Source organism: Vicugna pacos, chromosome 1, assembly GCF_048564905.1.
Source record: "Vicugna pacos chromosome 1, VicPac4, whole genome shotgun sequence".
NCBI classification, from domain to species: Eukaryota; Metazoa; Chordata; class Mammalia; order Artiodactyla; family Camelidae; genus Vicugna; species Vicugna pacos.
The window spans coordinates 103,285,300-103,296,162 of NC_132987.1; the positions used below are offsets into that span (position 1 = coordinate 103,285,300).

The 10,863-nt window shown below is 33.1% G+C and overlaps 1 non-coding gene across 1 annotated transcript; it reads right to left on the bottom strand.

Annotated features, from left to right (window-relative positions):
• Window positions 1-390: 390 nt before the first annotated feature.
• On the bottom strand, window positions 391-463 carry TRNAA-GGC (transfer RNA alanine (anticodon GGC)). Its single transcript has one exon. It is a non-coding gene; the product is annotated as a tRNA-Ala (tRNA).
• Window positions 464-10,863: the final 10,400 nt, after the last annotated feature.

Consider the following 10,863-nt stretch of genomic DNA (forward strand, 5'->3'; position numbering starts at 1 on the left):
GCACAGGAAGCAGGACTGCAGGCTCATATAAAAGAAAGGAAGAAAGAAACATGAGTAGTTTGGGAGGAGCGTGCCCCTATGTCTGCCTTAGTAAATGGTAGTAAAGGGGTCACAGATCCTTCCCCCTGGGTCACATTCTCTTCATTCATTCATTCCACAAGGGCTAAGAGAAGACGGAGGCTTTGCCACTTGGGAATATTGAAGAAATAGAGTTTAAGTGATAATTCAGTGATAATTCAATATTTGCTTTATGATTAGTGTAGACAAAAAGTACCTGCTTTGTAAAACCAGTAGATCAAGCAATCAAAATTAGATTAAAAATCCATTTAATTTTACACTAAATAAAAGCAGCTAAACAAACCTGAATATCAAATATTACCTCTTCTTTGATGGAGATACTGGGGATTGAACCCAGGACCTCAATGCACGCCAAGCATGTGCTCTGCCACTGAGCTATACCTCCCACCCTATTACCTCTTCTTTGAAGCCCTCCTGTCTCTGTGCTAGCTGTCACTCCTGTGACCCTGGCTTTTTGTTCATGCTTTTATCGTTGCGTGAACTGCAGTGGTACCCTGAGTGATTTTCATACATGACGTTCCCACTCACTAGACATTTGCTTTCTCTAGGGTATCAAACATACCGCCACCTAGTGCACAAGAGGTAACTGGTACAAATTAATCAGTTTTGAAAGAATGAATAAATATTTTTGCTAAGGGAGACATCTCCAGTTCTAATCATTAGCATTATCATTTTTCTTCCACTTGTGGCTCATTATATGCATAAATGTGGCCAAATTCTTAATTATATAAATCTGATTATACTGTGGGTAATTGCTTTCTGTGTCATATTTTCATATATTTGGAACTTCAAGGAGAGAATTATGATATGTTATAAATAGCTGAGGTTCAATGCTAGATTTTCCGAGGTGACTGTTAACAAAGGGTGTGTATACTCATACATGCTTTTGAAATTATCTGATGAAGTGAGAAGGAATTCATTATAAGAATTTTCCAAAACTAATGATGGGTGAGAAATAATGGATAAGGTTATACACATGTACTACAAATATTAGCCACGGTTTGTGAATTTGTCTTTCTTAATAATCAGTTTTTCATCACAAAGGAAACTCAGTGTATGAATTCATTGAAATGTCATTGGCCTACTTTATGTAAGATGCAAAAAATCTGTTTTTGTGATTTCTGTGCATGGCTGTATCTCCTAATGGTTTGTACTTGACTGTGACAGGCTCTCAATGTTAAAAGCATTTACTGTAAAACTGCTAGTACCTTAATAAATAAATAAATAAAAGTAAGGTAGGGAAGCTATTCTTGTGATTTGGGAGAAAAGACAGAAATTAACCGGCGTCAAGTAATTCATATGCTGTAACATTAAGGGAGGCTGGGACTTGAATCTAAACAGACAAATATATTGTATATCACTGCTCTCGGAAGCAGAAAAACAAAATATTATCCACATCTACTGCTTGCCATATGCCACCACATTTCTCTTGGATTTTCAAAAGTAAGTTAAATCTAATGAGAAGAACCAAAGAGGTAAGTGATAAAGGCAAGCTAAAGCATTTGGCAGCATTTAAACAACATATTACAGGTTGCACATACATATGCCTTTGTAAGATTGAAAGCAGATCATAAGGGGAAAAATATATTCTGCTTTTAAAAACTATCTGTACAATATTACATGCAAACATTCTGCGAAAAAAAAAAAAAAAACCCAAAGAGGTTTACACTGCTCTAGGGTCAACTGTGTCTTAAGGACCTGATTTCCTCTTCTGCTTTTACTGTAGCTTTAAAATCTTAATTGATACAACTTTATGTTGAGTTTGGTACCTCAGGATCTTCCTACTACCTCTAGGTAGTTGAGATTCCATTCACTTGATTTTATTTTTCTCTTTGGGTACATCAAAATTTACCATCAAAGTGTAGACGAAATGTGGCTTAAAAACCTTTAGAATGTAAGCCTTAATGCAAGTATTGTGACAAGTGATACCTATAATTAAATAATGACCACATATGCTCTTATACTTTGTAAATAAATCTATCTGGCCATTACACTTCTTCACCCAAGATAAAAGAAAACTCATATATTCCTTCATTATTCATAATATTTAATACATATTCAGGAAAAGTGTGATGCACTGAAATTATAAAAGTAGTCTTTATTGTAAAAAAGACAGACATTCAAAAAAAAACCTCATAAGACATTTTTAATTATTATTTCCAACATCAGTGATTTAGAATTTAACCATTTCTCAAAGTATTGTGCAGAGTTAGAAATACCTCCCATTTCTTGAAAATCTTATTCATTCTTGAACTTCAAAATGTCATTATTTTCTTCAAAATTTCATATATACATACACATATATGCACATATACTGTATTGTGTATGTATACACACATATATATGCACATATACTATGTTATGTACAATTTAACAATGATGTAATTATTCCATTTGAAACAAGAAGCAGCTAATATATATTAAAATAAAAGGTATCACTTGTAGATATGCCTACAGATACTCAAATAACCAAAATGTCTTTGGTAGCTATTCTAAGCAAGTGATTACGTTGTACAATATGGATGTAAAATTTTTATACAAAATAGAAGAAATTGACTATAATATTGGACATAGGTTTAATTGTGGTGAATTCCAAACTTGCTAATATTAGTATATGACAGTAGTTACATAATTGTACATGTACATCACTGAGACTTTAATGTATTAAGTAGTTCTGTTATTAAACATCATTTGAAAGTGACTTAAGTCATTTACAAATATCAAATAAATAATAGTAAGTATTAAGAAAAGGATATCATAATCAATATTCCTTTCTAAAGTTGAACAATACAAAAAGTTGTATTTATTTCAAATGTTTAAGTTTGATTTTGTTGCATTTAAATATCCAATTTATAAGAGTTCAATGTTGACAATAAGCAAAGATTATCCTTTAAACTTTATGTTAGAGAATATCCAAATTTAACACATGATACTTCTAAAGCAGTCATAAATATTATCTTGAATAACGGGGAAAGACCAGATAACTGAAGATTCAGTGTAAGCTTAATTTTAATTATTTTTTATTAATCCATTTCTAATACAACTAAGGAATTTCTAAACTATTAAAGGTAATTCATTTATGTTCATAATGTCCAAGAATATAATGTAATTCTGACTTGAAGGAGAAAAAGGTTATAATAAATGAATTAAAAATGACCTTGTTTATGTGTTTGGACATTGCTTCAACATTTAGCTTCTCTTTTCCTATACTGTTGTCTCACTTTACTGACATGCTCCTTAGCATATGAAAATAATCAAATTTTCCATGAAACACTCACCAATGTCTTTGCCTGCTCTTTAAGAACTCCATATCTCTCTTCTGCTATGAATGAATAGTCGAGTTCTTATAAGACCAACTGATATGCGTTGTACCTACTTAGTGTTATATATAGATAGCGGGAGGGTAAATTTAGGTGTAATAATTTTTGAATCTTGATCTACTGCAACTAATAAGCTGAACACACTTATATCCATTGAACCAGTAATTTTACTCATGGGTATGTTATTTCTGTTCATTCTTTTTTATTTTTTTCCTAGCTTGGATTGCAAGCTCATTTTTGACTAGGCCCTCTTAATTCTAGGATTTTATCACAGTATTTATATCAATAACACAGTTAGCACACTTACTGAAACATAATGAGAACTGAATAAATGTATTTTTTAAAATTCTGGCTCATAATATTGTTTAAATATTCAGGGAAAAACTAGGCTTTTTTTTAAATCAATTAAATGGTTTTGCTTTTATGGTGATTTTCTTTTTTTTAACTGAAGTAATCAGTTACAATGTGTCAATTTCTAGTGTACAACACAATGTTCCAGGCATGCATATACATACATATATTCCTTTTCATATTCTTTTTCATTAAAGGTTATTACAAGATATTGAATATAGTTCCCTGTGCTATACGTAAGAAATTTGCATTTTATCTATTTTTATATATAGTGGTTAACACTTGTCAATCTCAAACTCCCAAATTTATCCCTACCCACTCCCTTTCCCCAGTAACCATAAGATTGTTTACTATGTCTGTAAGTCTGTTTCCTTTGTAGATGAGTTCATAGTTTGTGGTGGTTTTCTTATGGAGTGAAATGGGATTTATCTCTTACTCAGGACTGGACTTCTTTTGGGCAAGGTTTGTGTTAGTTGATCACTTTTCTAATCACTGTTTCTATATAAAAATTCTCTGTGCTTGTCCATTCAGCCTCTATTTCCCCACAGCATAAACTTTACTTAGGTGATTGTGCTTTCAAATTCAGAACTGGTTTGTGATTGGCCCAAGCCAATCAAAAACATTACATTATCCCCACTGCAATGTAATTATTTCAGTTAAATAAGGAAAGTTCTGTACTTTCAATAAAAGATTGTGGAATATTAGCTCTCTCTCCTTTCAAAGTTGTGATGTAACAATATGAAACCTGGACCACTGGTAGCTGTGTCAGTAGTTTGAGGGAAACCCACCTAAGAAATAAAGAGGCCAAAAGAATAAGGGGTAGCTAAAAAAGACTGAATACAAATAGAATGAGAATCTAGATAAAGCCTACCTTAAAGCTCATACCTTCTCTGAGATTCTCAGCCAGTCATCTACGGTAGTCTCTTGTTTACATCTGTTGATTCAGGTCTGCACATGTGATTGAGGATGGCTAAATCAGAGACGATTCCAAGACTTTCACTTTTTGTTTGGGAAAGAAGAGCTCTCTTTTTATTCTTCTTAATGGTAAGTACATATGTGGGCCTGGGACTGTTGAAGAAATTTTGCTAAAATAAGGGATAAAAGAAAGAGGAAAGTTGAGGAGCTCAGAAGACTACAGAGGAAAAAAGCCCTAATTTCGTATTAAATTTAACTGAAGTCTAGCCAATCCATTGACTTTTCATTTATTTAACTTAACAAATTGTCTTTATATATTTAATCAGTTTGAGATTTTTTTAAACAATCAAATCCTCTTGTCTGTGAAAATGGATTCATATTGTATCATGTGTTACATATCTCGTAACATGTGAGAGGATATCTGTCTGCCCAACAACTCCAAGTGACTGTTACAATTTTATATGAAAAAAATCAACCTTTGAATAGTTACATTACTTTCCCCAAAGCAGACAATTAAAAATTGATAACTATTGGATACAGAATTTTAACCAAAAATCTCTCATTTCAACCTTATGTAATTCCAATGTTTTAGAAGAGCAGCAATCTTACAAAAAACACAAACTTGTACTGTCCTCATGATGACACTGAAAGGGTCACTATATTTTTGGACTCTGTCATTTTCTTCGCTTACTAATTTGTCTATTTTTTGGCCAATTTCAAACAGGATTATTACTTGATAAAATGCTTTAATATCAGATAGATGTAGAGCCTCCTTACTTTTGCAATTAAAAAATTATTTTACTTGTCCAGCTGTATCAACTTTTCCTTTCAAAAATATACCTAGTTGAAATTTTAACTAAAATGTCATCAATTTGAAGATTAATTTAGTAAAAATTGGTATCTTCTAAAGATTGCCTAGAGCTGGAGCTGGATCAGGATTTAGAGCCCTAGCCAAGAACACTGGCAGAAAAGAGATGGGGTAAATAGGCACGGAGACCCATGGCCAGGGCCCAAAGCACACTGTTCTTCCATTACTGCCAGAGGGATATTGACAAGCTTGACAAGAACAAGTGCACAGACAAAGAGAGAAGGCAGTGGTGGCTGCTGCATCAATAAAGCTCTTGGCTTATTATTAGTCTCCCAGTTGTTAAACAATTTTCTTTCAACTCTAAACCCAATGATCTATGTCCTACTTTGTGATGCTGTGGATGGGAATCTGTTAACTGCATTTCTTTTTTTGCCAGCTGGCTTCTTGTTGCATTACACTAATTGAGGACAATAAAGGGAGACTGGACATTGGGAAAAAGGACAAGAACTTACTTTTTATTCTTTGCTTGCTGTTTATATCAGTGGCTCCCCAGTAGCACTCTTCACTGGCAGTAACAGTTGGTTTTAATCTCTAGCTTATTTTGATCTTTCCAATATCAGCCTCACTGCACCCCTTCAGAAGTCTGGACAGCACCCACTGGCTACAGAAGTATGAGCCCCAGATCCAGAGCTACTGTCCATGGTGCTGAGGTCCAACAATGTGTGTGACAAATGAAGGCATAGTTTGTGGATATGGATTTTATTCCTTGATATCTTCTATTAGGTCTTAATCTTATATTCTAATTGACTAAGCATATATGTATATGTACATGTATATGTGTGTAAATATGGGATATTTATTTGAATATGTGCTGTAACATTTGGACCCCCTATCATATTTGTGCTAAGGTTAAGAGTCAGTGTTTTTGTTTTGATTATGGCTCACTATACCATACTTGACATTTGTCACACAAGAATTTTGATACATAGGAGAACTTGATGTGTTTTTAGAAACTTTCATGCTATAAAACAGATGACATGATAGAAACTTAGTAAGTGATGCCAAAGGAATGTCCCTTAGGCATTATATTCCAAAGCAAGAAAGAACACAGTTGTTAAAGATGACATAGGTTATTCAGGGACTGCAGTAAAATTCAAACTATCTGAAAAATATGTACTTACTAACCTTCTATATCAGAAATTATAATGTAATGTACACCAGTTCCAAGTAAAATGGAATTCCATATATTTTATTAGGTGTAATCAGATATTTATTTAGCCTTTCCTTTATAATGGGAATGAATCTAATGATTTTATGACTTGTTGTCTTTTTTAACCTAAGGGATAATACAATTAATACAATAAAGCTTCTTGAAGAGATAACATTCTTTTATGGAAAGAATTACTCTGTAGCAATATATACAAATAAATTAAGCAAATGATAAAGTATCCAACTGATGAGAATTAATGCAAGAATCAAAGACATGGAATTAATATACAGAGACGCTCTCTACTTGAAATGTTTAAGAGTAGCATTTGTATTTTCTTTATATTCCACATTACAGTCTTATATGTATAAAAGAAAACAGTGATTTTTCTACCCAACATAGCTGTATGTATCTCTTGAAATTGTAGAAGAGATTGGCTTATCATCAGAGGTCTTATTCTGATTCATGAAAGAGAAAAGAAAGTGAGCAAATGATTAAAAAAGTGATAAAGAGGCTTAAGGTAAAAATAAAATTTTATATGAGAATTAAGGGAATTATTTGGCTCAGTGGAGTGAAGTACCAATCATTTATTCCAGAGTATTGGGTACAAAATTCAGAACTAAGTATATTTCTGATCACGAGATGTGCTAGTTGCCCAGTGATTTTACCCTCATTGGTTACTATCTTCAGAAGACATGTGGACATGGCAGAGATAAATATGGATTCATACACATAGGCAGCAATCAAGCTGCCAAGTTTATTGAACATAATAATTCAGCAACACAATTCTGTCAACAATTACATCCAACAAAAACACAAGCATATTTTGTTGGGGCCCTCAAGAATAGAAGAGATTCTAAGAAGGAAAAAAACATACAGAAGTTTCCAATCACACACACACACACACACACACAAAGAAATAAAGAAAAGAAAAGATTCTAACACCAAAAGCCTACAAGGAGAACTAGGCAGTGATTTCCTGATTAATGGTCTGTGTAATGAAAGAGATGCTTGAGCACGACCTTTCCAATCTATGCAACATGAGTAGTAGTCATTTATAACATGAGTAGTAGTCATTTAGGTGCCCCACAGAGGGTTTTCAGGGCAAAATATCTTCAGAAGAAAAAGTATCCTCTAAAAGAGAGCTAGACTACTGCTTCTGCATTTTATAAAAGCAAGTATCGTAGTTCATCATAAAAATCATTTAAAATGAGTACTAAAATTGTGCTATGTTATTTGAACTTAAAAATAACATAACCCTTACTTTTATAAAGTTTCAATTCTGAAAAAAGACAAAGAAAACATATAGCATGGAATCTTTTAATTGAGGACTTACTTGCTTTTCTTTCAGGTAGAGCACATAATTGAATTTTAAATTTCAGAAGGTGTAGAAAGAAAGGGTGTTGACAGACAGTGAAAAGTAATCAGAAATAACTAAAACATTTTAACGTAACAAGAATTTTTAACCATAAGATTATTTTCTAACAAAACCAGTAAGAGTACTTTGATATACACAGATAACTTTCAAAACATTTTTCATCAATTATTTGTGCTATTCCTAGTGCCATGGTTCCCAATGCTCCCTAGCCCTGCCTCTAGGGCTCAAGAAATAGGCCTGAGAATAACATTAAGATATTACTATTATTAGGAGTCATTTTAATTATAAAGTTTTTGTTTTCTTGATACTTATATTAGGGAAAGAATAAGCAAGCCTTTGTCATTAGCTAGTTAAAACCTCAATCATTTTATAAACAAATACAATTTCTAAGGATGCTTGGAGAACATGTGGCTATGAATCTATACAATAAATAAGGTACCATAGACAACTTTCTGGAGGTCTGTTAAAAATTGATTTGTGTCCTCTCAAAATCCATATGTTTAAGTCCTAACTCCAAGTACCTCTGAATGAGACCTTATTTGAACATAAGGTCATTGCAGAAGTAATTAATTAAGATGACATCAGTGGTATGGACCTAAATCCAACATGACTGGTGTCACAAGCAGAGCACACAGGGAGGACAGCATGTGAACATGAAGGCAGAGAATGAGGTTGATGTGTTTACAAATCAAGAAACACCAAAGATTGCCAGAAAACCACGAGAAGCTAGGAGGGAGACCTGGAACAGATCCTCTCCCAGTGCCGTTAGAAGGAGTATATCCCTGCCAACATCTTGATCCGTGAGACAAGACATTTCTGTTATTTAAGCGACTCCATTTGTGGTACTTTGCCACAGCAGCCCTAGGAAACAAACACAGGTGTATTGTTGAGGAGGTCATCTGCCTTTGCCAGGGGCAGGCAACAGTTTCTCTTTTGATGGTACGGATACTCACACATAACCTCCATGCCACTTAAATACGGTATCCTGTTTTACCAGAAACTAAGGCATCTTAGCATAGTAAAACTAAATCCAATATTCCATACCATTAAGTTTTAAGAACAATGTGAAAATAATTGAATATAAAAAGCAAATCTAGAGTGCAAATATAAATTGAATTAATGAGATTAATCTAATCCACTTAAGGAAAATAAACATAGGTGGAATGCATAAGTGAAGCACAGTATGCTAACATTTTGGGTTAAAATTATTAACTAAAGAGGAATTATTTGTTTTTAATTTTAAATCTGGGATGTTTAGTAACAATGAAAACAAAAATTTAGTGGAAATATTATTTGTATTCTAAATCTAGCCACTCTTCCCCAAAACCAACTTCTTCCTGGTACAATTTTATTTAGACCCTGGCTTCCAAACACATGCTGAAAAATAAATTGAAGGTTTTTTGAAATTAATTTTTGAGTGAGTGTAGGCTTTTAAAAAATATTTTTACTAATGTAGTGAAAGAAAAATTGAAAAAAAAAGGTGTAAAACACAATATAGCAAATAAAGGAAAAGACTTTCTCTTTTTGAATAAAGACCTCAAGCAAAGCATATTGCAAAATTGAAATGGTACCTTGAGTATATTACAGTTGCAAGGGGAGACACCATCTTTAATCTGTGGTATACAAAATACTACCAGTCACACTTGCGGATTTTAATTTATATGTATGTACATACTAACAGTTAAAGCTTGATTTTATATCATAATTATGAATATCATCTAAATATTCTATCATTTACTCATCAAGATTAATAAAACGAATTATTAGCCAAATTAGTGTTTTCTTGCTTTTAAAATAGGAAGAATATTCATTGACATACACACATTGATCTAAACTACTTTGATTTCAGTAATGTTAAATGTGAAGAAATGTGTATTTTAGAATTAAGAAAATATGGCAACAAGAAAAAGAAATGTGTTATTTCATTACAGATTACACTTTCATTATGGATTAAGAGAACTCAAGTAGTAAAAACTTGTGAAAAACCTCCAAGAATAAGTATTTGGAGAACTATTTACCTTTTTTTGGTCTCCAACACATATGATTTTATTTTACTTATTTTTTTCTCCAAATTCCCATTTGGAGGCAACATATAGAAATATAAGTAAGCAAACCACAGTTGCATTAAAGGAGCAACAATGAAGTATTTGGAATTTAAACAGGAAATTGTGGAATGATTCACTCTACTTCTTTTGAGATGCTGGATCATTTTCATCACTGACGGTGGGGCAGCTGCACCTGCACCTAGCTTCACCCAGGTTTCAAATTCTGAATTATTTGCTGTTGTAATCAGGGTAGACATAAAGAATCCAAAGCTACTCTCAGTTGCTCAGAAATAGGCCAATAAATGGCTAATTTCATTTTGATCTTTTCAATCTATTCACACCCAAACCCATTTTTATCCATCCTTTTTGGAAGGGAAGATAAAAATATTTCCCCCAAATGTACACCTTTATATTTACATGGCCTTGTATTATCTCAGTTAATATTCTTTAACTAATAAAAATAATTGCATTTTCCTAGCATAATCCAAAATCCAATTTACTACAGATATTGAGCAGTTTATAGAATTTGTCAGAGGCAAAAACAGTTGGCCCTGGAGGACTACCTGAGCATGTTTTATTTCTCACTGTGAACTCGCTGTGGACATTGAACATGAGTGAGGCTTGGTTCAGAGCTTCTGTCACTACCACTCTTGAGTCTCCACCTCATAATGCCCCAAAGACTAAATTACAAAAGACGATGGGTTCTTCAGCATTCCTTCTGTGGACTGTAGTCTGTAAGCAGTGCCACTGAATGGCAGCAC